Source organism: Urocitellus parryii, chromosome X, assembly GCF_045843805.1.
Source record: "Urocitellus parryii isolate mUroPar1 chromosome X, mUroPar1.hap1, whole genome shotgun sequence".
In the NCBI taxonomy this organism is placed as follows: domain Eukaryota; kingdom Metazoa; phylum Chordata; class Mammalia; order Rodentia; family Sciuridae; genus Urocitellus; species Urocitellus parryii.
The window spans coordinates 42,523,852-42,551,477 of record NC_135547.1 but is presented as its reverse complement, the minus strand read 5'-3'; positions in this window follow the sequence as shown (position 1 = coordinate 42,551,477).

Here is a 27,626-nt window from a genome sequence, read left to right as displayed (position 1 = left end):
TTAAATATTTATTATATAATTTGTTCTCTGATGTTCTGGCATCATTAACAAAACTTTCAGGTTATTTTTGTTAAGATTTTTGGAGAGAAGGACATAAATTGCACCAAAAAGTATAGAACTTATTTTATTATGAGAATAAGAAATAAGGAACATAAGTACAAGTACAAGGAGTCTCTGCAGGCTGGCCCATAACCAGGTTTCCCATGTATATGGTATTAGCCAAGTAAAACAAATGTGAAACTTTGTATTCTCTAAAACTATCTTGGTAGAATTGTAAAGCATGTTAGAAATATAAGCAGGTCAAGGTGCCAGGTCTAGCAGTTATGTTGTTAGAGGTTATGAAATGATAATTTAGTAAACTATATGTAAATATTGCTTATATTTGTGTGTAATACAAAGGTAAGAGTGGTTATAATCAGAGGCAAAGGTCAGGAGTTCATGGTGGAAACTTGGAGGGGGTTTTAGTCAGAGAAGGCAGTAGAAGCATGAATGATCTTCCCTGTGAGGGGTCATGAGATTGGCTGCAAAGAGATAGGTGTTTCCTGAGGAAAGCAATAATCTCCACTTTTTAGACAGGCATAGATAGTAGTAACCATAACCAGATTTCCCTTTAGGCACAAGAGTTAAAGGAGAGAAAAGATTTCTCACCCATTCTTAGTTTCATATAACAAAAGACAGACTGAAAAGAGAAAAGTATACAAATTTATTTAATGTAAGTTTTGCAAGACAAAGCAACCTTCACAAATGAAGATCCATGATATCAGAGAAACCTGAATATTTTTATGCTTAGATTTGATGGAGAGTGAACTATTATTGTAGAAGTATAATTGGACAAAAGGAATATGATCTAATGATAATAAATTGAGGGTAACTTAGCAAGGCTTATTTATTCAGATCCTTCCCGGCATTTCTGTCTTCAAGGATAAGGATGTTCCAATCATCTGGGTATAAGAAATGGAGGGTACCTTTGAAATGAAAATTTTATTATTGTTTTAGTCAGCTTTTTTTTCTGCCATGACCAAAAAGACCTGACAAGAGCAATTAGACAAATGTGGGGGCTCAGTTTCAGAGGTCCAAGTCCATAGATGGCTAACTTCTTTCCCTGGGGCTCAAGGTAAAGCAGAAAATCATGTAAGAAAGGTGTGGCAGATAGATAGATGCTGAAAAAGCATTCGACAAAATACAGCATCCCTTTATGTTCAAAACACTAGAAAAATTAGGGATAACAGGAAATTACCTCAAAATGGTAAAAGCTATATACGGTAAGCCTCAGGCCAGCATCATTCTGAATGGAGAAAAACTGAAGGCATTTCCTTTAAAATCTGGAACAAGACAGGGATGCCCTCTCTCACCACTTCTATTCAACATAGTTCTTGAAATACTAGCCAGAGCAATTAGACAGATGAAAGAAATTAAAGGCATAAATATAGGAAAAGAAGAGCTTAAATTAGCACTATTTGCCAATGACATGATCCTATACCTAGCAGACCCAAAAAATTCAACCAAGAAACTTTTAGAATTAGTAAAAGAATTCAGCAAAGTGGCAGGATATAAAATCAATACCAATAAATCAAAGGCATCCCTGTATATCAGTGACAAATTCTCTGAAATGGAAATGAGGACAACTACTCCATTCACAATATCCTCAAAAAAATAAAATACTTGGGAATCAACCTAACAAAAGAGGAAAGATTTATACAATGAAAATTACAGAACCCTAAAGAAAGATATAGAAGAAGACCTGAGAAGATGGAAAAATATACCCTGCTCATGGATAGGCAGAACTAACATCATCAAAATGGCGATATTACCAAAAGTTCTCTATAGGTTCAATGCAATGCCAATCAAAATCCCAACAGCATTTCTTGTAGAAATAGATAAAGCAATCATGAAATTCATATGGAAAAATAAAAGACCCAGAATAGCAAAAACAATGCTAAGCAGGAAGTGTGAATCAGGTGGTATAGCGATACCAGACTTCAAACTATACTATAGAGCAATAGTAACAAAAACAGCATGGTACTGGTACCAAAACAGGCGGGTGGACCAATGGTACAGAATAGAGGACACAGAAACCAATCCACAAAATTACAACTATCTTATATTTGATAAAGGGGCTAAAAGCATGCAATGGCGGAAGGATAGCATCTTCAACAAATGGTGCTGGGAGAACTGGAAATCCATATGCAACAAAATGAAATTGAATCCCTTTCTCTCACCATGCACAAAAGTCAACTCAAAATGGATCAAGTAGCTAGGAATCAGACCAGAGACTCTGCGTCTAATAGAAGATAAAGTTGGTCCTAATCTTCATCACGTAGGGGCAGGCCCCAAATTTCTTAATAAGACACCTATAGCACAAGAGTTAAAACCAAGAATCAACAAATGGGATGTATTCAAACTAAAAAGTTTTTTCTCAGCAAGAGAAATAATATGTGGCGCCTACATCCTGGGAACAAATTTTTACCCCTCAAACATCAGATAGAGCTCTAATCACTAGAGTACACAAAGAACTCAAAAAGTTAAAGAACAAAAAAGCAAATAACCCAATCAACAAATGGGCCAAGGACTTGAACAGAAACTTCTCAGAAGAGGACATACAATCAATCAACAAGTACATGAAAAAATGCTCACCATCTCTAGCAGTCAGAGAAATGCAAATTAAAACCACTCTAAGTTACCATCTCATTCCAATAAGAATGGCAGCCATTATGAAGTCAAACAACAATAAGTGCTGGCAAGGATTCAGGGAAAAAAATGTACACTTATACATTGCTGGTGGGATTGAAAAGCAGTATGGAGATTCCTTGGAAAGCTGGGAATGGAACCACCATTTGACCCAGCTATTCCCCTTCTTGGACTATACCCAACAGACCTAAGAAGAGCATACTACAGGGACACAGCCACATCAATGTTTATAGCAGCACAATTCACAATATCTAGAATGTGGAAACAACCTAGATGCCCTTCAATAGATGAATGGATTTTAAAAAAATGTGGCATTTATACACAATGGAATATTACTCAGCACTAAAAAATAATAAAATCATGGCATTTGCAGGCAAATGGATGGCATTAGAGCAGATTATGCTAAGTTAGCAAATCCCTAAAAAACAAATGCTGAATGTCTTCTCTGATATAAGGGGGGTGACTCAAAATGGGATAGGGAGGAAGAGCATGAGAAGAAGACTACCACTAAATAGGGAAGAGAGGTGGGAGGGAAAAAGAGGGAGAAGGGGAGTTGCACAGAAGATGGAAGGAGAACCTCATTGTTATACAGAATACATATATGATGTTGTAATGAGAAAAAGGAAAAAAAAGTGTGTCACATTAGATTGGATAGAGAGAAATGATGGGAGAGGAGGGGAGGAGTAGGGAGGATAGGAAGGGCAGCAGAATAGAATAGACAATACGATTGATGTATTTACATTCCATGTATGTATTATATATCAAAATGCATTCTACTGTCATGTATGACTAAAAAACAATAAAATTTTTTTAAAAAGCCAAAACTAAAAAAAAATAATGAAGTTAACAGTAATTTGATGTTAAAAAAGATCTTGATACCAATCCTAATTTATACTACCCATGACAAGAATTTTTTAGTAACTTAAAAATTTTCCTGCAAACTTTTCTTTGTGTGATCATTAGGATGTTGTTAATGAGTTAAGTGTATCTCTTTCTTTTGTCAAACATGTGAAGAATACATAAGTGCTTGGAATACCTCAGAACCATGATTATCAAACCAAATGTACACATCTTACATGAAAATATGCCAGAGAGGCGTGTGTGTGCCTAGATACTTAGAGTTCATTTTATTTCAAGTTTCATAAGGGTTCTTTGGGGGGAGCATTTTTGCCCTTGTTGAAATTTTAACAGCTGTATTGATATGTAATCTACATAACAGTGTACTCATTATAAATGTGTTTAGCAAATGCATAGAGTTATACAACTCTCATCACAATCCAGTTTTTAAAGATTCCATTGTCCCAAGTTCCAAAATGCCTATTTGCATTCAATACCTGCTCCCATTTCCAGCCCCACACAATCAATCACCAATTCTGTGACTGGTGAGAGACTTCTGTTCTCAATAGATTTGCCTATTCTGGACATTTCATATAAATAGAATCATACAATATGTGGCCTTTTGTGACTGGCATCCCATTGGCATAATGTTTTTGAGGTTCCTCCATGTTGTAGCATATATCAGAAATATGTTTGTTTTCATTGCTGAATCATCTTCCATTACATGGATTTACCACATTTGGTTATCCACTCATCAGTTAATGAAATGAACCGTTAGATTATTCCAACTTTCTGATCATTATACATAATGCTACTATGCACATCCACATACAAGCCTTTGTGTGCATATGTGTTTTGGATTCTCTTGGGTATATAACAAGTAGAAGAAATCCATGCCACCTTGAATTTTCTTACTACCTCTCTTTTATCATTTGATATACTTTAGCTTGACCATCAGACTTTTTATTATATACTGTCACATAATACTCCAATTATTAGCTGATTCTTTTACCTGTGGCATTAGATAATATTTTTCTGTATAGTGAATTGCCAATTTAAAAAAGATGGGTTTTTTTATTGTTCGTTTTAAATATACATGACAGTAGAGTAAATTTTGACATTATGCATACATGGAGTATTAATTTTTCTAATTAGGATACAATTCTTGCGGTTGGACATGATAAGGAAAAAAAGAAAGGTTTTTTTTTTGATTATCTGTATGTTTAATGGAACTCACTCAGGTTTTGTTATCTAAAAACACACATGGTTTCCAGGTCATGCAGTAAAAGTATCTTTCTAGAGACAACTGGAATGCTTTGAGCATTCCTTATTCCCCCTACATCTAGTTTTTATTCATTTATGAAATATTTTAAAGAGCTTAAAGGATCTTAAAGAACTTAAAAAAATATATATTTTTTTAGTTTTTTACTCTGCCTATTGCTTCTACGTGAAGTAACTTTTTAGTATTTTAAACACATTAAACAATATAAATTTTTTTGTGGTACTAGGGATTAAACCCAGGACTTCTCATATTCTATGGACCTTTGCTGGATGCCAAAGTAGACTTGCCACATGAAGAAGATGAGAAACATAAATTTGAATGTGAACATGAGGCAGTTCCCAGTCCCAGTGCAAGTGATATGGTGAAGGTCACCAGCTCTTATTTGCTCACAAATTAGTTAATAGCTGGCATCTGATATCCAGCAAAGCTTTGAAGGAAGTCAACTATCCACTGTCACTCTTGGTCCCAGTGAAAATTTTATAATATTTTTAGCTATTTATGCCAGTCTATCCCTTAAATTGAGGAACATGAGGAGGATTTTTTCCCCTTCTTACCAAATTAAGTCTTTCTAGAAGCAGTCTCTGGGAACTCTAGGATGATAAGATTCATAATGGGCAATAAGCGTTAGTAGTCTCCAAAAGAAGCAACACAGCCAGGAGTGGTGGCTCACGCCTATAATCCCAGCGGCTTGGGAGGCTGAGGCAGGAGGATCACAAGTTCAAAGCCAGCCTTAGCAATGGCGAGGCACTAAGCAACTCAGTGAGACCCTGCCCCTGCCTCTAAATAAAATACAAAATAGGGCTGGGGATATGGCTCAGTGGTCAAGTGCCCCTGAGTTCAATCCCTGGTACCAAAAAAAAAGTGCCAACACAAAGCAGCATAGAGCAGTAAACATGACATTGAGAATGTTAACATGACATTGAAACCTCACAGGTGGTAGAATCCAACCAAGACATCTTATTAGTAAACTAAACCACTAAGGAGCATCCCCTAAGTCTTCTCTCAACCATAAGTAATCCACCCTATTTGTGTTGTCAATCATTTTGTAATTCTTCTATAAGATATCAGTCTCATGCAGCCATGAGGGGATTGAGAGAAGAAGCTCAGAAAAAAAAATCATAGTTTATTGTGTTCACAGTACATAGAGTCAGGAGGTACATTCCAACTCTAATTGGTCAATGCTGGTGAAATTTTACCATATAATATATTAGAACTAATTCAGCACCTTTTAGGAATTTCATTGGGATTAACTCCATTATACCAAAGGCATACCTACTTATTTATTTCAGATGAACTCTTTTCACCTTGGATTTCTGTCAAGACTTCTTAGAATCAACCATTCATCTTCTTAGAATGTCTGTTATTTTACTAAATGTCTCTGTGAGGTACTACCTCTTATCATCCTGAGTTCCCAAAACAGGATTTTATACTTAAACTCTTGACTTCATGTTTAGACTATGCTTTCCAGAAGATTCTTGGATTTGATCTTTATCTAGAAGCAGTTTCTTGATTTTAATATTCTTTGCTATTGCAAGCCATCCATGGGCTGTGTATGTGAGTTATGTGCATTTGAGCATATGGGAAGACTGGCCTGTCATTGTGGGCTCATTGGGCTGTGACATGCACATGTGCCCTTTCCTCTCGCTTGGCCTGTGTTCCACATGGCACATGAGATGGGTGTGACTTGCAAAGATGTCAATCAATCTACTGACCACAAGACATCAAGAAGGTAGACTCAACCCCCTGAAACCTGACTCCTGCCTTATTTTGAAAGAACATTCCATTGAACCTCCTTTTGTGTGCCCCCCCCTATAAAAATAAAGAGAATCCAGGTGCACACTCTTTCCAGCAGACCCCAGAGGTCTCAGAGCCATCTCTGATTCCCACAAAAGGTATTTCTGTGTTTTGCATGCTTTCTTCGCTGTTTTCTTAGTTATTGATGTAGCCAGCTCCTGTGAACCCAGCACAGGTTGCCAGCCTGGCTAGTTGGTGATACTTTGCTATTTAGAGTAGCTAGGGATATTTATAATCATTGACCTTTTTATTTAATAGTTCTTTTACTTTCTCTCTTACACATAGAAGGAAGAACCCATGTAGCATCTGCAAGACTAAAATTTTCCTTAGTTATATCACCCACTTTATTAGGAACATTTTCTACTTTTCATCTCACTGCACGAAATCACAAGCCATCCCTTTCCTCCAGTGCCTAATAATGTTTTCCTCATTTACCCTTAAGTTTTTACAGGCATTTTCCACATCAGCCAACATGTTTCTGATAATAGTCTGTTCCAAGCATCTTTGACTTTCACTAATACTGTTCTGAATTTCTTTCCAGTTTTCCCCTTTAATCAGTGGAAAGCCACTCTCATAGTTTTTATTACTGTAGCACCCTAGTCTTGGTACTAAAACATGTTTTCATTGTCTATTTCTGCATAATAAATGAATTTGAGATGGAGTGGCTTAAAATAGCAACCATATAATATCTATTTTAGTCAGATTTTCACTGCTGTGATAAAAGACCTGGTGAGAACAATTTTAGAGGAAGTAAAGTGTATTTGGGGGCTCATTGTTCCAGAAGTCTCAGTCCAGAGAAGTCTGACTCAATTCCTCAGGGCTCAAAGTCAGGCAGAATATCATGGCAGAAAAGTGTGGTAGAGTAATGTGGCTCAAGATATCACAACAGAAAGGAGAGAGAGAGAGAGAGAGAGAGAGAGAGAGAGAGAGAGAGAGAGAGAGAGATAGATCCAGAGAGATCTACTTGTTAGATACAAAATATATACCCCATAGACATCCCCCAATGACCCACCTCCTCCAGCCATACCCTACCTGCCTTCAGTTACCACCCAGTTAATCCCTATCAGGGGATTAATTCATTGGTTGGGTTAAGGCTCTTATAACCCATTTCATTTCTGAACCTTCTTTCATTGTCTCACACATGAGTTTTTTGTGACACCTGATCTAAATCATAACAATATCTCAAAATAGATGGCTTCTTAAGCATATAGGCTGGACTCAAAAAAATATATATGAATACATTCATATTTATATATGAGTATATTTATGTTTATGTAGGAATGTGTGTGAATTGTTTGAAATCCATATTTGTGTGAGTCAATGAGTGCATCTTATGAGTGATTTTATAAAAATTTGAATACACATAAACATAAATATGACAGTGTATATGATGTCCTATTCATAGGTGAGCACACTGGTAGTAAATGTGTGTATAAGTGAGCATTTGTATGTGCTAATCTGTATCAGTGTATTTGTAAGCTTTTGAATATTTGCAAATTTGTGGGTAATGAATGTGTGTTTTGGGGGGTGTGATTTAATAACTTATATATATTAGGATAAAATATACTTATTTGTGTAAAGGAATGTGTAAACTTACGGGTCATTGAATATAAGTGAATGTAAGTATTAGTGTGTTTGAATGAATTTGTGAACTTCTTTGTGTGATGATCCTGTGCCGGTTAAGATATGAACATACTCTTCTGTGTCAATAATAATGTCTATGTGAAGGTGGATATATGATTATATATAAATGTATGGATGGGTTTGGTATGTGAATTTCTTAGCATGTATGTTTGTGTTAACTGTGATAATACATACGTGAACAAATGAGGTGTGAGCATGTTTGTGTTAGTGTGTGAGCCTGGGCATATATGGGAACAAGCATATTTGATTGAGTGAATATGTGAACTTGAATATGTGAGAATAAATTAGTGTGATGATATTTGGGTTTTGAAGCTAAACTTTGTGTATTCAAGTGTATGCTTGTATTTGTTACAATATGCATAAATGTTAGATGATCATGTGAGTGACTGAATATGTGTGTATTGCTGTGAGCTAATTAACATGTGAGTACATTCTGTGAAAGAAATGTGAGCATGTGAGTGCAAGTGTGTGTGAGTACATTTTCTTTTGGTGGCTATGAGCATGTCTGTGTGTGTCGATGTGTGCAAATTCCTGATTATGAATGTAAATATGCATGTGAAAGTGAGTGGAACCATCTGAGTGTATATATTTGAGTCCTGATGTGTATGAACTTATGGTCATGAGCATAAGATTGAGTGAATGTTTAAACATGTTTTTGGAGTAATTTATTTGTGTGTGTATAAATACACTTTATGGGTCTATGTATTTGAGTTCATTTGTGAATATGTTCATATAAGTGAGTGACTATATGATGAAGCTCTTGTGAGTGATGGTGAGAGTATATTTTGGTGAATGAGTGAATGTGTAAATACATGAAAGTGAATATATTAGTGTATCTGTATGCATGAGTACTTTGTTGTGCTTAGTGAGTTGTAAATGTTAATATAAGTGAATACGTGTACATGTGATATGGCTGAGAATTTGTAAATGTGTTTAAGTGTAACAATATTTGAGTGTTGAAGTAAATGTTTAGATATGTTCCACTGCATTATGAATTTGTGAGCATGTACATAGGTATGTTGGCATGTTTGTGTCAGTGAGTGACTGTTAGTCACTATTAATTTGTGTGAACTTGCTAATGTATGAGTTAAGTGTGGGTATGTTAATGCATCTTTGTGTGAGAGTGAATGTTTGAGTTCATGGTGAATGGAAGTATATTAGTGTAAGATGACTAGATAAGCATATTCCTGTTTGTGAGTATGTTGATGTACCTGTTTAAGGAAATTAGTGTGAACACATAGTGTATATGGCTATGTCTCTGTAGGTGTGAATTTTTGAATTCATGAATTTGTGAACATGTTCATGTGCATGAGTGAATATGTGTGCTAGTGATAGTGTATGTCTACATATATGTAAAAAATAAGCATGTTCACATTAGTGAATGTGTTGCTGTGTTTATATATATATGAACATGTATTTGTGTTTTCATGAATGTGTGAGCATATTCATGTGTGAGAACATATAAATATGTAAATAAATAGCAAGACTGCATATGTAAATATATAAGATTCATTTGTAAGACATTACACATGTGAATATGTAATTACGGGGTTACAAATGTACATATGATTATATATTGCTTGATTATATATAGGGATGTCATATGTAAATAATTTTATAAGTGTTTTGTGTGATTTAATACATTAACAATGTATGTTAACATATTGAGATGAGGATATTCATGCACATGATTGAATGTAATAGCATATCCCTCTTTGTGTTTACATATATGTGTGTGTAACAGAAAATGTGGTTGAGTTAATATGAGCATACTTGAATATCTTAATTGCAAGTGACTTATGGGCATACTCATGTGAAAGAATGATATGTTAGCAGTCTTGTGTGATGTGTGAGCATGAGGATGACAATGTATGTATTTCTATATGTGTTAATAAACTTGTAAGCATATTACAAGTGAATGTGTGTTCATTTGTAAGCTCATTAATGTATGAATTAATTGTGAGATTCTTTGTAAGTGTGAACATATTTGTGTGCAGTAAGCATGTTCACATGTTTTTGTGATCAAATTATTTTGTATGTTTAAGTTAGCACATATACTCACATAAATGTAAAAGATTCTGTTTGTTATGTGATTTTTGTGAAATTATACATATGAGAGTGAGTGCATGCATGTGACTTTGTCTACAAAATTGAAGAGTTGCACAGTTTGTTGGGGAAAGTACATGGGAGATTCAGCTGCTGAATAAAAAGCTGGAAAGTTGGAGCTCTTCTGTAATTCCAGTGATCTAGGAGACCAAGTATTATGGTTTAGATGATGTGATGTCTCACAAAAGATCATGTGTAAGATAATGCAAGAAGGTTTGGTGGAGAAGTGATTGGGTTATTGCCTTAACCTAATCAGTTAGTTTATCCCTGATCGGATTAACTGAGTGGTAACTGGAGGCAGGTGGTGTGTGCCTGGAGGAAGTGGTTCATTGGAGGCGTGGATATGGGGTAAATATTTTGTATCTGGAGTCTCTCTGCTTTCTGATCATCATGTGAGCTGCTTCCCTCTTCCACAATCTGCCTCCATAATGTTAAGCCTCACTTGGAGCCCTGAGGCATGGAGTTTGCTGTGTATGGATTGAGACCTCTGAAACCATGAGCCCCTAAATAAACTTTTCCTCCCCTACAATTGTTCTGGTTGGGTCTTTTAGTCACACTGGCGAAATAGCCGACTAAAATAATGAGGCAGGAGGATCACAAGTTCAAAGCTAGTCTCAGCAATTTAGTGAGATTCTAAGAAACTTAGCAAGACCATATCTCAAAAAAATTTTTAATATTTATTTTTTAGTTGTAGATGGACAGCATGCCTTTATTTCACTTACTTATTTTTATGTGGTGCTGAGGATCGAACCCAGTGCCTCACGTATGTGCGGCGAGTATGCTACACTTGAGCCACATCCCCAGCCCAAAATTTTTTTAAAAAATTATAAAATGGACTGGGGATGTAGCTCAGTGGTAAAGCATCCCTGAGTTTCATCATTAGTACAAGACTTAATTTGGAAAGTTGGGCCAAATCCAAGTCCAAGAAATAATATTCTAGGTCAGACAAGGGGAAGGTTGTGACCGGAGAAAATATCTGATTCCCTTGCAGATCTAATAGGCTCCCTCTGTGACTTTTGCTAGTTTGAATATAAATTGTGTGACTTGGCACAATTTCAGATGGTGTTAATAGGAAGAATATAATGTCAAGGTGAATGAGCTTGCATACCTTACATTTAGGACCTGAGTCAACTAGATTGGTTAGGTGCTGAGACCACCAATTTCCACATATTTGCATTATATTATCCCCTGGGTATATCAGGTGGATTTCAATGATCAGAAGAATGGGCCTATCTTGATAATTGAGGCTCATGGGGTAGCTTGGTTTGAGAGAAGTTTTTATGGTTTAGATATGAGGGGTCCCCCAAAAGTTCACATGTGGGAAAATGTAAGAATTTTCAGAGGTGAAATGATTATACTGTGAGGTGTAAACTAATCAGTAGATTAATCCACTTTGGATTAACTGGGAAGTAATTTATGCAGGTAGGGTGTGGCTGAAGGAAGTAGGTTACTGGGGATGTGCCTTTGTGGTTTAAATTTTGTCTCTGGTAAGCAGAGCCCATTTTGTCTGATTCTGGCTATCCTGTCCTAAGCTGCTTTTTTTCCACCATGCCCTTCTGCCATAATGTTCCACCTCACTTAGGTGCAGAGTTATGGAGTTGGCCAACCATGGACTAACCTCAGAAACCATGAGCCTAAATAAACTTTTCCTCCTTTACATTGTTCATGGTGAGGAATATTGGTCACAGACATGCAAAAGCTGACTAAACTAGAAGTATGCTCTGTACCAAAATGATGGGTTGGGAGCAACCTCAGTGTGTGGTTTCATCGTATATTCATATAAGGCTATGTGCAGTTTGGTTTGGTGAGCAATTGTATATTCCTTCCTGTTCAGATCAGTGTGCATTGTTGCTTGGGTTTTCTGCCAATAATATTGCTGTATTCCTATGGGTATGGAAAAGTTTCTAAGATGTTCTCAGCAGTTTGGGAAAAAGTTGCTAATTTAGCCATGAAACAAATTAAGACACTGAACTATAGGAAACTCACACGTGAAAGCTTCACAGATAAGCCAAGTGATTTCAAAAAATGACCTCAAAATGAATCATAATATTATGTATAATTAAAAAGAACCAATAATAAACAAAAAATAAAATAAGTTAAATTGCCATCATGAATTTAGTGTGAGTTTTCACATTGTATTCTGAAAAAAAAACCCTCAACATTATTATACTTATATATTTAAATGTCCCTATTTATCACAATGGGTAGCACATGAGCCAGTGTGTTGATTTTTCCCACATCTCTTGACCTTATATTCTTCTTGGAGGGGCAGGGGTACCAGGAATTGAACTACTCAGTGGCACCTGACCACTGAGCCACATCCCCAGCCCTATTTTGTATTTTATTTAGAGATAGGGTCTCACTGAGTTGCTTAGCATCTCACCATTGCTAGGCTGGCTTTAAACTCTTGATCCTCCTGCTTTAGCCTCCCAAGCCACTGGGATTACAGGCATGTGCCACTGCACTCAGTTTGATTTTATATTCTTTAACAGTGATTTTGCCAAAGACCCAGTTATCAGACACTATCCATAAGTTTGTTAAAACATAAACTTTAGGAAAATGTTTGTCAGGGCATATTGTATTACTAGGAATTTTGCATGCTACTAAGTTCATTGTGTACTTTGGTCTGTCCTCCCAGAATTGGAGTTTTTGTATTAGGAGTGATAGTCTGAGGTTATCCATTGTCTGGCTCCCTCATATCCTGTGCTCAGTTGATAGGTAAATAGATATCATTTCTTTTCCTTTTTGAGACTGTTGACTACCCACCCTGTGGTCCCCAATGAGCAAGAACCAGATGTAATTTGGGAGGTTTTGGAAGACTAAGCACAGTGCCAGGATAGGTGGTTACTTCCTCATGGCACTGTGACATTCTAGTAGTGTTGAGTTTAGCTTAATCCAATAGATAACATTTCCATTTTAATGAAGAGGTTCCTGTTCAGTTTCATGAGGAGTTTTTTTCCATGACCCATGGTATAATGAGAATCTCAGTCCATGAGGTAACTGGCTTTTCCTCAGTAACGGATTTAATTTCAGTAAGTGCCCAAATGTCTACAAGAATTGGCTCTCTAGTGGCAAATAGGACCAAATCTGGGAGACGCTTATACCAAAAACTTTTGGATAAGGAATTTACCTGTCCCTTTGGTACAGAGGTTCCATGAAGTAAATTTTGGGATCACAGAACTAATTATGAGACCTGCTCTTCGGAAAATGCTGGGAGAGTGAAAGTGATAGTCTCCTTTAGTCTCTCTAGTGCCTGTTGTCACTTGGGTCCACACTGAAAAGTAGAAGACATGGGTGATTTAATAATTTCACTCAATATGTTGTTTGTATAATTAACAGGCATTGCTGATTCTGTTTGTCTTTCATGAGTTTCTATAAAATCTAAGCAGCTGTTACTCTTGAAATGTTTAACAATGGCCATCATTGCCAGTAAGGAGGGCTTATATTTGTTAGGAGTGCCACTGAGAAACAACTGGGTGGACTCAGGTCTCAATTCACCCTCCTCTGGATTTGCCAATTTACCATGCAACATACCATCTGTTCCCTGATAAGTCCATTCTAACATTCCCAGCTGACAGGAAGCTAAAATTTTCCATTGACAGTCTGTTCAGGGCTGATGTAAGGTATAAAAATTTCAAAGGCAATATACATAACAGCAAAGTACTATATATGCAGGCTAGGATGTGAAGCCTCCTCTGGGGGCTATTCCTAATTTTTGCATTAATTGTGTGGGATCCTTTAGGGGGGGCATGTCATTTTTCCATATCATATTATAGCAGTCAGTTGTTTAATTCCAGCCCCTGTTAGATGGAGCTTGCATCCCCAAGATTCCATATAAACAGTAAGCCCTTTTTTGTTAGGTTGTTGGGCTAGTTCCTTAACATGAAACTGAATTTTAAGGCAAGAGAAAGGATATGTTTCCTCCAATAAAGAACTACCCTCACCTCATTGGTCCTCATCTTTTGTCTTTTCTGTCTTTATTACTCTGAATGGTTGCCAAGAAAGTACAGGCTAAATTTTCTTCTTCTGTTTCATGGTAGCACGGTGCTGTTTTTTCTTCTAGAGCCCCACTAGTCTTCCCCAGAAGTCTCCTCTTTGTCTTATCTCCCCCAAGTTGTTTGAGTTTCTGCCTCCTTTCTATAGCATCCTAGTGAGAGACTGCCTTGAGCAAAGCCTAGGTCTTAGAGCACCATTCAGTAGGAGAACCACTTCCTTCAGAGTCCTGGGAAAAGCAGGAATGTAAACTTATTTGCATGTAGTAATCTTAATGATTTAGCTGTCTCTGTGAAGGAATTCAGGTTTCAATATATTTTAAGGGAACAAATAAAATGATGCCTTTTATAATAGCAGATCCAAGTGAGACAACAAAGGAGTCATAGTAGCTGTTTATAAAGGTGTGTACCCCCAAGCTGGGGCTGTAGCTCATGGCAGAATGCTTGCCTAGCATGTGTGGCACTGGATTTGATCCTTAGCATTGCATAAAATAAATAAATAAATAAACAGACTAATTAATTAATTAATTAAGAAAAGGTATGTCTCCCAACTGTGTTTAAGAAACCAGCCTTGGTCTGACGTCTCTGCCTTATTGGCTTATTTATGTGCCATGGCAGTCCCCGGGGACAAGAATGTCCTCTAATTTCTGAGAACACAATCTCCCAGTCATGGGTAACTCCCCCTGCAACATTCCATTATGATGTCAGGAATAGCCTACCCTTGGTCCACAGGTATACACTCCTCTCCTTTTTCTTTCTTTTTAAAAGATGAGAGAGAGAGAGAGAGAGAGAGAGAGAGAGAGAGAGAGAGAGAGAGAGAGAGAGAGAGTTTTTTATTTTTTATTTTTTAGTTTTAAGCATACACATCTTTATTTTTATGTGGTGCTGAGGATTGAACCCAGCACCCCGCGCATGGCAGGCGAGCACGCTACCGCTTGAGCCACATCCCCAGCCCCACTCATCTCCTTTTTCTATCTGGGCCTACAGGGCTGACTGACCTCTTTCCTTATGAAGCTCCATACCTCTCACCACAAAAGTCAGTTGCAATGACATGAGTTCACTCAAAGTCTAGTGCTACTGCTTGATTAGACTAATGAGGCAGAGGGGGAGACAATAAAAAAATTATGCTATAATATAGCACAACATTATGCCATACCAACCCAGAGGCATTCCAAATTTTTAGTCTCAATTATTTAAGGCTGTCTAGGATAATTTTTTTCAATGGATTGTCCTACTGACTGGGTGAATCCTTTATCCATTTCCTTATCATCACCAAAATCTTCCCCTGTACTCATCACCATTTGCATTGTGTTCAAGGGACTTAAGAACTAGTCAAGAAAAAAAGATATGATGCCAAGGTGACAGTAGCACACATAAGTTTATTTGGATGACATCTTCCCAGGTTTACATAAAGAAGAAATTCCTCACATCAGATCTTTCAGAAGAAGGCAAGAGATTTTTCAGAGAAGATTAGGATCAGAGATGGGACCTGTATGTCTAGGAGACATCATTCATCAGCACAATGGGAAGTCTATTGGTGAAAGAAAGTTAAAGAACAGAAATGACTTGGATCTTTGAGAACTATAAGGTTTATCATATCCATGGCTACCAGATGTTGGATGCAGTTTGGCAGACAATGCAAAATAGATAGATTCTCAATGGCTAAAACTTTGCTTATATGGGCTATATTTAAAACAACTGACTATGTAAAATTTGAGTTTGGTGCCAGCTGGCTTTTGAACTAATAGGTCCCAGCATACTGTAAAAAATAAACAATATAGGAACTAGACACAGAGACCATCTGTGACTCAATGTTCATGTTGGAGAGTAAATATGTATGCATATTCAAATATGAGTGAGTTTATAGAAATATAGTTGTGAGATTAAGTAAATGTTCAGGTTCATGAGTATGAGTGAACATATGACTGTATCTATGAATATTAGCATTTTGTGTGTATGGGTGAATTTAAACATGTTTTGTATGAGGGTTTTAATATGTGAGTATATTTAAGAAAAGGTGTGAGCATATGTGTGAGAATATACATGAGTGTGTATGTGTATTTGTAATCATGTGCATGAATGTTAGCATATTCATGTGTGTGAAATGATGTGTAAATATGTTTGAGTGAGCTTGTTGAAATATGAGTACATGTGAGTATATGTGAATATATCTATGTACATGAGTAAATGTGTGATATGCATGGTGAATGTGAATATATTTGTGGTGGTATTGTGAAAATACACAATATATGCTATTTGTGAGTGTGTTAATATGGGTGGGTGAGGAAATATGTAAGCATACATGAGTATATATGAGCAAATTTGTAAGTATAGTCATGTCAGTGAATATATGAAAAAGTTTGAGCAAATGCATGCATAAGTGTTTTTTGCATGAGTAAGTGAATGCATGAGTATATATGAATGTTGGTGAATATGAGTGCATTTATGTGAGTGATTAAATCTGTGAGCATGCTTATGTGAGTCCATCAAAATGTGTATTAATGTGAATTAATAAATTTGTAAGCATGGGAATGTATGTGAGCATGTTTTTCTGTTAGAAGGAAGTTATGAGCATCTTTTGTGAGTGAGCATGTTTGTATGTATCAGTGAATAATGAGTACATTTGTTAACATATGAGTGTGTTAATGTGGTTGCTGGAGTTTTGAGTGGGTGTAAGAGATTTATGTGAGGGAGTGTGTTGATGTATGTATAATTGCAAGCATGTTCTATGTGTATAAGTATATATGTGAACATATTAAAGTGATGTACGTGCAACTGATTGTGTGAGTGTGTTGATGTGTTTCAGCAGATCTGTGGATAATTTTATATATGTGAGCTTAATTGGGTGGGTGAGTAAATGAACATTGTCTTGTATATAAGCATGTAAATTTGACTGTATCTCTGCAGTTCAGTGAATGTTTTAATGTATGTGAGTGTATGTCTATCTGAAGTATGAGTAAATTTGCAAGTATGATCATGTGATTAAGTAAATGTATGAGTTTTTAAATGTCTGTTTCTCCCTTTGTATGAGTGACGGTGTGTATTATTGTTTTAATGTACATGTGAGATATAATGTGTATCTGAATGTGTTTCTTCCTTCTGTGGTTTTTCTTCAGGCTTCTGTGTTACCACTGTCTACTGGTAGGACTCAAAATATGACCAGAGATTTCGAAGTACATAAAAGTATAAGGTACTATGCACAAACAATTTATTATTATTTTTCCCTTTCTGTTCAAAGCTCTGTATAACCAGGTCTACAATAAGGTCATTATTCTGTATGTATTATATTACATCATACTCCTTCTATGAAAACATGTGTAATCCTTATAATTTTAGCTTATTGACTTCACTGCAGGCTAATTGCCCAGAAGCTGCTTTGCAAAGGGAGAAATGTGTTACTCTAAGTACAGTGCTTCAGAAAGCAAGTGCTATTGGGAATAACTGTTTTAAATACCACTGAGAAGTAAGTGGGCCTCTGGGTTATGGTACAACCCACACTCCAGAAATCAGGCTTCTGTGAACAAGCCTTAGTGAAGTGCTTGCTATGTAGTAACAGGTATTTTCAGGAACACAGTTCTTGATTATAGCCTTTTAGCACCTACATGACTTTAGAGAATGGTAGTTGTGTTTGGAAGTTAACATATGGGGTCAGTAGGACCCAGCCCACCAGTGTCTCTCCTCCTAATCCAAGGATCAGAATCCTAATATTATGGTTTGGATATGAGATGTCCACTGATAAGCTTATGTGATAGATAATGCAGGGATATTTAGAGGTAAAATGATTAGACTATGAGAGTTGTGATCTAATCACTGGATTAATTCATTTGATGTATTAATAGTTTGAGAAGTGTACTTTACAGGGTGGTAATTGTAAGCAGGTAGAGTGTGGCTGGGGGAAATAGGTCTCTGGGGACATGCCTTTAGAGATTATACCTTGTCCCCCTGGATTCTCTCTCTCTCTCTCTCTCTCTCTCTCTCTCTCTCTCTCTCTCTCTCTCTCCTCTCTCTCTCCTGGCTGCAGTGAGTTGAGCAGTTTTCCTTCATCTTGCCCTCATGTCATGATGTCCTGCCTCACCGTTGGCCCAGAGTGATGGAGTCAGATGAGCATCAACTAAACTTCTGAAACCGTGAACCCCAAATAAACATTTTCTCTTCTAAGTTGTTTTTGTCAAGAATTTTGATCAGAGCAACAAGAAGATAATACATCTGGTTACCCTAAAGGATCAGCACCAGAGACCTGTCCAATGGCTCCAAGCTGAAGGATCAAGTGAGAGCAAAAATACTATCCATGTTTCTCTTACCACACTATGCATTCTGGCACAGGGATGCATCCCAGAAAAAAACTTATTTTTTTTCTTCCTTTATTTTCCTAAAAGTGCCATCTTATGGGCTAGCAATGATCAAGATAAGAACTTAGCTAAGATATATCCACATCTCTACATCTCTAAAAAGGGTAATTAGAAGAGAAGCTTCCAGATAAGTTAAATAAATGCCATCTTTGGTGTGATGGTCTCAGCCCAGTATCACTGTCCTCCCTGAGGAAGAAAGCAAGAAAAATGGTGGAAGTAATCATTTCTCCTCCATAGCATTCACCCTAGTGCCAGTGCTCAAAGAACAGGCATATGAAGGAATGGATGAAATACTCATCAGTGTGTCTATGTCATGACAGTTGCTGGACTAGGTAATGCCCTATGGGAGCATCCTTTTCAGGGCACTTTGGGCATCCCAGTACTCTTACCCAGCTTTGTTGGATTTTTCAGCCTCGTCCTTCTCTTATCAGTGTCCCAATTTCTCTTCTTAAGAAAGTTCCTATTTGAATCTGACCAGGGCATAGCCACTAAGACCTTTGCCTGTGGACTCGAGGGGGCAGGGAATGGGTTGAACTTTGAAAGTCTATTCTATTTCAGATGCAGAGGGAAATTTGACTCTTAGACTAAGAAGCTTCACAAGGAGTTCTGGCATCCCTAAACTCTGAACCCCTTGACCCATTTTCCCTGAATAAATCTTGAGAAAGGGGATATTGGGACAGGGGCTTATGACTCGTTTCTGGAGTAGGGTCACTGCTTGGATCCTACTTGCCACTGCTAAATAGACAGACCAGGGCTTGGGCTTGGGCTTGGGCTCAACTTACCTGTGGAGTAGGCAATAGTTTAAAGGGATTTTAAGTACTATTGACACACTGATTACTACTTATCTGGGAAATGTTTTACTTCCTATCTCTTTGTTCTTCATTCTCATCCCTTTTCCTCTCTGTCCCAGCTTCCCTACTTATCTCTGTTCAATGTCAACTTCCATTCTACTGATGCATCTTTCCTTCTTCAAGTAAATAAAATTCATGTAATCTAGTCTGTTCACTCCTTGATTCCTTGATTTTCTTTCTCTGCTAAAATGAAGTTATAAATCTCTTCCATGTTCATTATTCCTCCCACATACACACTCCCAGCAACTTTCACCTTGCTTTAACAGTGTCTATTCTCTTGCTGCTTTGCTGTAAACTTCCCTCTAGAGCATGCTGCAGTTGCTGACCAGATGGAGACTACCTCCAAGGACAAATGCCTCACACCACAGTGTTTTGCTTTGTTCTTTGCTCCTTCACCAATGCCAACTACTCTATTCAGAGAGCAACTGATCTATTTAAAGGCCTGCTTCCTATGCACGCGCACACACACACACACACACACACACACACACACAGGTGCATGCACACATGCACTCCCACACACATACACACAGACTTAGAGTCTGTAGTACCACCTCATGTCCTAAGAAGATCCTGAGCTATCCTTGCCATCTGACATCATAAAACAGTAGGGGAAATGAACTTACTATATTTAAATGATTGTTGCTTAGCCTTTGCTGAGATACACATGAATAAGGAACGGAGAAAGTTAAATAGCTACTTCTGTGACACCCACCAGTTTTAATAAAATTAGAAGCATAGTACAAGTGCTGGTGTAGGCAAGAGGGAGCTGCCTGTGCCCAAGCACCTGAACTCCCATAAGCTGAGACTTCTTTCTCTTAAGAGTCTTAGCCTCCTTTCTAGAGAGCCCCACTAGAAAAAGCACTGCTATACTTACAGGATAAAATTATTGAAAGAGCCTGCCCTCTCCACCCCAGTTTCCAAGTTCCCAGGTTTACATTCACATTAGAATCTGTGGGATACATCTTATATGCCACCCTCTGGAAGGAACAATGGAACAAAGAGAAATCAACAATCAAATGAGCCATTTCCAAATTCAGGGTCCAAAGTGATGATGACTTTGATTTTTAAGGCACAACAACTCAGAAGCAAGATGACCAAGGCCTAATCTGAGGACTCATGGTCAACAGAAAAATAAGTACAGACTTGAAATGTTTTCCTGAGGCTTGGGGAAGAGAGGAAAGCACCTGAGGCCCGGGTAGATGGAGTACACTGAACAGGGAAGGCAATGCATTCAGTTTTGCATAAACTTAATGACAAGTGTCCAGGGTAAAAGGAATTTATGCTCAAGTGCTCTCCCCTAGAGAATGATAGGTGGAAAGGGAAACTCTAGCTTGGGAAGGACAGCATGCTGTAGCTTGCATACCCATTTTTGTGGATGCTTCTCCAACCATGCCAAGGTGTGTACTTTGGGCCTCACAAGGGAGTTTCAAAAGAGCATGTGAAACAGAGACATTGGAGAGATTCAAGGGGCAGAGCAAAAGCCATGGGAATAAAATGTCAAGGGGTACTCCTACTCCTCTTCAGGTCTCTGTTGGGTCAAGAAGGTAGTGTCTGGGGATACAGTAGTATAGAGCCTGGTGAGTGCCACTCACTGGTAAGCTTACCGACTGGATTGATTTGCTGTATCTCAGTTCTAGTCTGGAGTGTCTGCATGTGGCTAACATCTGAAATTTAGTCTCAGATGAACATTGTATCCTGTCAGCACCTTGTCCAAAACCTTTGAACCATAGCTGCATTTACACAGTTTTTATTTTAACAAAGTCACTGGTCATGCCACACTGCTTCTCAGAAAACAAACAGCAAAGAAGACCCTAGCGCAACTTTCTCTTGCATTTTCCCTTCTCTTGCACACATGAAGACATGTATAGCTCTGAGTGTATGCACCTTTACCACCCCTCTTCCCTTCCATTGGTGGGTCAGCCAGAAGCACAAAAATGAGAAAGACTCCTCCTTTCCACTCATGCTTTCATCTAGAGGACAGGACACAAAAATTTGATGCATGTTATCAGGCAGCATGAGGGGGTCAGAGGCAATCATTCTGAAAAGTAGAAAGGAGAGGAAGCAGACAGGTGGGAGACATCAGAGAAATGTCTTACTTCAACCACCTAGAGTCCCACCATGCAATCATTATAGACAAAGCCCTCCAGGTTAATGGGTTCCTCATTTCAGGGGTATATAATTCACCCAGAAAAGTAATCTTCCATCCTCAGTCCCCTCTTGAGTTGAGTCAACCAGTCTACTTTATAAGCTCTATGTCCCATCTCCCCTACCCAGCATGGGACTGAGGATTTTGTTGCCACAACCATGTCAACCTCACTCTGGTGTATTTCTGCTTTCAGGGCTGGGCACGTAGCATAAGATACAGAGACACAGCTTTTGTTCACATTGCAGAGATTTATGACTTTTACCCAACAAAGATTCTTGAGGTTCATGACTATCTTTGCAAAGGCATCTTTTTTTAGGAGTTGGCATTTCTCTCACTAATTATGTGCTTCTACCCTGGAAGTGTCTTGAGCAAATATATGTAAGTACCCAGAAGTATCCCAGCAGAGAGTTGCCCTTTTCAGAGATCTGTGATATACTCACCCAAGACACCTGAGATTGTTTGCAATATCATTTACCTCCAAAAGGCACTTTTGAACAGGCACTGAACATCCCTGACTATTAGAACCTTTCACATGCTGATCAAGGAGCTCTGGTCCTTGCAAATCTCAGTGTGGATGTGTGTACATGTTTCACTAGTCATCTCCTATAGGACTGTACGAATTATAAGACTATTCAACTAGCACCTGGTCCAACTATTGTTTTTAACCCTCAGTACACATTTATTTTGGGGTTTTCCATATAAACTTTTTTATTGATTAGCTTTTATCATAAAATTTCATTTTGAAATATTCCAAATTATGTGCATGAATTATTCCTGAATTAAATCAATGTATTTTCCCTAGTTTCCTATCATACTTCACTAATGTGCCAGGGCTCAGGATTTGTGGCCATAGCAAATATATATTTCTGTTTCATCTACATGGAAATGGATCACTGATTAACATCTTCTGTTATTAGCAGACCCCAACAAACTTGAAGTCAAACAGAAAACAAAGTCTTAAAATTTTTCACAAGGATAAATACAAAAATGCACCCTCTAGGGCTATACAATTACCCAGCCATAGACGGCACTCTTTGGGCTCTAATGAAACTGAGTCTATCATTTCTATCTGTGACATTAAAAAGCGAACCCTAGTTTCTCATCACAAACACACCACAGACACATGCGTATACACAAACAGACACACACACACACACACACACACACACACACACACATGAAATGGGCTAAAATTCAGAGTCAAACAGGTGTCTCTCCTGTCTGAATTTGTATCTTGCCCATCATCCTATACTCCTGTTTTGCTTACCTCCTTTTCACCCTAATGATAAGGAAAGGATCCCTGCCTTAGGGTTATATATATGGCAAGAAACCTGACATCCAACAAACACTGGACAAATTAGTCACGTACATTATAGCCTTGGGGAATATACTGCATATCACACAGAGACACATGGGGTTGTACTCAACACAGTGAACAACCAGGGTCTGTAGGAGGCAGGCAAGCTTTGTCATATCAAGAGGAGGATGTAACTCTAGTTCCTGGGAAAGGCGTGATGGAATTTTTTGAATGAATTCCACAGGCTGGCATGGAATTGAACCTCTTTAGCTAGGAATAAGCAACAACTATACCTAGTCCACTTAATAAGGGGAGCTGTTTGGCTAGGAAACCATATTTGCAGGCATGGAATAGGGCATGGAAATTGCAATTAAATCATTTGAGGCTCTCTCAATTTTACCAAATGTCAGGCAACACATGATAATCTTAATTTGGGTCTTGCACCATAATTGACTCCTTAATGCCTTCACAACAATACAGACTCTGATGATGACTGAGAATTCTAGGGAGGTAGGAAGGAAGGGAACCACAGAGGAAAGTGGTCATCAAAAACAAAATTTTATTCCCTTTTATGACCAATAAAGGCAATTGAGGGACCTGTGTGGCACTGGTGTAAGGAGTACATATCCTAGAAAGTATAAAATTAGACTAATTAATGCCTATGGAATAATGGCATCTAGAGGGGTGCCAGTTTGTAACTTAAAAAGGAATTATTTGAGGAGCCCATTATACCTGTCAATTAGATCAGCTGCCTGAAGACAACTAGGAGCTGGGGTAAGGGAAGTAGAAGTTCCAATGAACACTTTGTTCAAAAGCCTAACATTGTATAATATGGAAATGTAATTAGTGCCTTGGTCATAACAGTAATGTCTAGAATGCCACAGGGAATAGAGAGTATCTTGTTAATGATACTAGGATATTAAATTATTTTGTTGTAAAACAAGTATTTTAGTAAGTTTTGTATTTCTGATTAGGTTAAATTATGAAGCTTGATTTCCATTTTAATTTTTATATATTTTCCTCTGTATTCAGATTTGTTACTTGCTATGTATGTATGTATGTATGTATACATGAATCAATCTATCTCTCTTTCATTCCTTTTTTATTGTTACAGGACATACTTTGCGGGGTTTAGAGGTATCCTCTTTAGCTGCTCATAGTTAATATGCAACCTAATCAGTATCTTCAGGATTAGGTTTTTCCCTTTAGTAATAGAATGATTTATAAAATTTAAAGACTCTGGGATTAGATTCATTTGAATTAACCTCATTTCAGTGCCACAATGGCACCATGGGTGTTTTGTCCTACAACTATGATAACCAGGATTGTTGTTACAATGGTGGAATGACACAGTAGAACTTTGCTGGATTTACAATCCAGAGGTTAATGGACTGAAACCATCTTCTGTTATGGTCCTGCCATCTCTGCTATAATGATATTTTTGTTTTTTTTCCCAGTGTCTAAATTCCCTTAGGATATTTTAAATTTCTAGTCATCCTTCTTCAGAGGGTGCCAATCTTCAGGGGGTCAGAGTTCACATCCAGTGAGTTCATTTTGTCTATGGTCCACGTGGAGGTAACCAAATCCCATGATCACAAGATTAGCCCTTTGGGTTGCTAGTAAGTAGCAACAATTAGAAAAACCAAAGTGCATTGAACAGGGAGTTTTGCATTGCAAGAGAAGTTCACTACCAATATATTCTTCTTGTTTCCTTTTTGTATCAGTGCCTGGGCCACAGGTCACCATGAATGAGTACTTTGATAACTGGGCTCAGAAGAGTATTCACAGCAGCAAGGGAAGCAGCAGCACAGGAGATGGATAAGATCATTACCTTTAACTGAATAATAACTTTTAGGCAACCAGGGTGCCATGCTTAATTTTCCTTAGAATAGTTATCTCCTTTCTTTCTAAAATCCTCATAGATAACATATGTATGTTTGCCCCAAGCTGTCAGTAGTAGTCACCAGGCTAGATGCAGTTGTCACTACCTAAGAGTCACTAGCCCAACCCTTAGTAAGCATACTCAAGTGTTGATGTTTTAGGGAATGTGTGTGGTTGTAGGAGACTCGGAGTCCACCTGCCAAATACAGGCCAAACTTGATAACACATCACACAATTGTATAGTTAATGAATTTTGATCCAATACCCAACAAAGAAAACACAGTGCCACATAGGCTAAAGCATGTGCCTATAAACAATTGGTGAGTCTCATTCTAGATAGTCTTCACTATATCATGAAACTGGCTAGTTAACCAAGGTGAAACTCATTAAAACTGTGTCCTTTGTCATGATTGGACCATCCTGAGCAATATTTAATGATTTCCTGTTCATCCCACTAGTGAGGGAGAGATTCTGCCTTAAGGTTATAGTGATGGCCAAACACACAATACCCAACACGGAACAGATGAGATCCACAACAATTTATTGGTTTCAAACACAGGGGAGATTGAACCCAGGGGTGATTTGCCACTGAACTATATTCCCAGCCCTTTTATTATTATTATTTTTTTTTTAATTTTGAGTCAGGGTCTCCCTAAGTTCCTGACCAAGACTGGCCTCAAATTTGTAATACTCCTACCTCAGCCTCTCCAGTCATTAGGATTACAAGCAAGTGCCACTGTGCCCATAAGAAAAAAAAGAATAGTTTATAAGATTTTTCAATGGAAGGTATGTGGGTCCCAGATAGTGGGCACCTCTGTTGTCAAATGTTTAAAAAACTAGCCATTTGCCAAGGTGCAGTGGCACATGCCTGTAATCCCAGCGGCGCAGTAAGCTTAGGAAGGAGAATTGCAAGTCCAAAGCCAGCCTCAGCAATTTAGTGAAGCCCTAAGCAACTCAGCAGGACCCTCTCTCTGAAGAAAATATAAAAAGGGCTACAAATGTGGCTCAGTGGTTAAGTGCCCCAGGGTTCAATCCCCAGTATCCCCCCTCCCAAAAAAAGGAGCCATTTCTGGAGTGTGAATTCTATACATATTGCCTCATTCATATGGGTTGGGGAGAGTTTCCATCCAATGGCTATAAAGAAAACAAGTGATCAAAGTTTCTGTGTTGATTATATGAGGCTGTGTCTGACTTTTATTGTGGTCAGCATTTCTGACAAGCATTTTTCCAAGTGTTACTTTCTCCTATAACCTGGGACTAGGGGGTGTTGGAGAAGGGAGTGCTTTGTGCATTTCTAGCTAACTTTATTGTGATGTTAATCTATAAAATATAGGACATGCAGAAGAAAAGAGACTTCAGAGAACTGAGCCTTGATAGGTAGAGAAGCTTATCTGTGCTATCAAAAGGAGTGCAATGATTCAGTCACCATGGCTGAATCTGCATTCTGAAAGACCTGACAACTTTGGGATACCTTTTGAGGTACTTTACTGCTAATCATGTCTAGATCCTTGAGGATCCAGTAAATCTGAGTTCCTTACCACTGTGGTTAGCTGGAGCTGAGGTAGTTATTGAGATGCACCACCAATGGGTTTTATGGCAGGAATCTAGCCAAGAAGGATAGAAGGAGGGAGGGCTCCAGTAACTTGATAGTTGCCTGAAATTTTAAATTTTCTACTATGCTTTTTGCCCTAACTTAAAGTTCCCTATGGCAAAGCTCAGAGAACTAGAAGGGTAGCTTCATGAACAAGAATCACCCCACAAAATATAATCCCATTGCATAACTTGGAGATGCAAAATTAAAGTTAGGGGGGTTTGGGCTAACTAAAATGAAGAAAAAAGCAAAGGTCAATATATCTGATCTTCAAAAAAGTTAGACCCTGGCAAAGCAAGCTGCTCCAATGCTGTGGTATTCTAGCCCCATCATGTGGAAAAGCATGGCATTTTAACTCCTATTCTTTCTATAGCCTTGAGCACTGCCCTGTGGAACATAATATTCTCAGAATATGAGGAAATATCTCTGTTCAATTCCCTCAACCTTTCCTGTCTTGAACCCATGACAAAGTGGATTCAGAAATAGGCTTCTCCAGACCCATAAGCCAGATAGGCAATCAGCAAACATAGCTCAGTTATGTTCACCAGTGCTCGACCTCCTAAGGCAGGCCATTTAAAAGTTCAAGTTCATTCTTGATTTACTGGAATAGTCAGACTGAAACATGCTCTCCTTCCCTTTCTCCTTGGTATTTGATGAACTGATCTAGTACTGCATGTGCTCAGCAATTGCAAATCTTCAGTTACTAGAAACTACCAGGAGTGGTTGAATGTTTCACAGTGCTAAATACTTTTAACTCTTTACTAACCCTTTCTTAAGAACATTAGAATCATGTTTTTTCTTTTAAGTGTCTCATAGTATCCTGCCTCCTTTTGAGCAGTAGATTACCCTCAGACCTTCTTCTTTCTCATTTTCCCCATATTTTCTCTTCCATTGCAGCAACAAAATGTACAAGAGAAGGAAAAAAAAGGTGGGGGATCTACACATCACCAATCATCACATTCACAAATGGGTCATTTGAGTTCATCCCTACTGCTATTAATCCTGTGACCCTGATCCCTGGGCAACCAGACATCCTTGTAGAGACAAACCTTGTTTGTCAAAAATGCAAGGGCCATTTTATATCATTTTGTCCAAGCAACTGAAATATTCTTGTCGGGAAACTGAGGCCTATAGAAGGAAGAGGTTTCTTGGTGAGAGAGAAAAA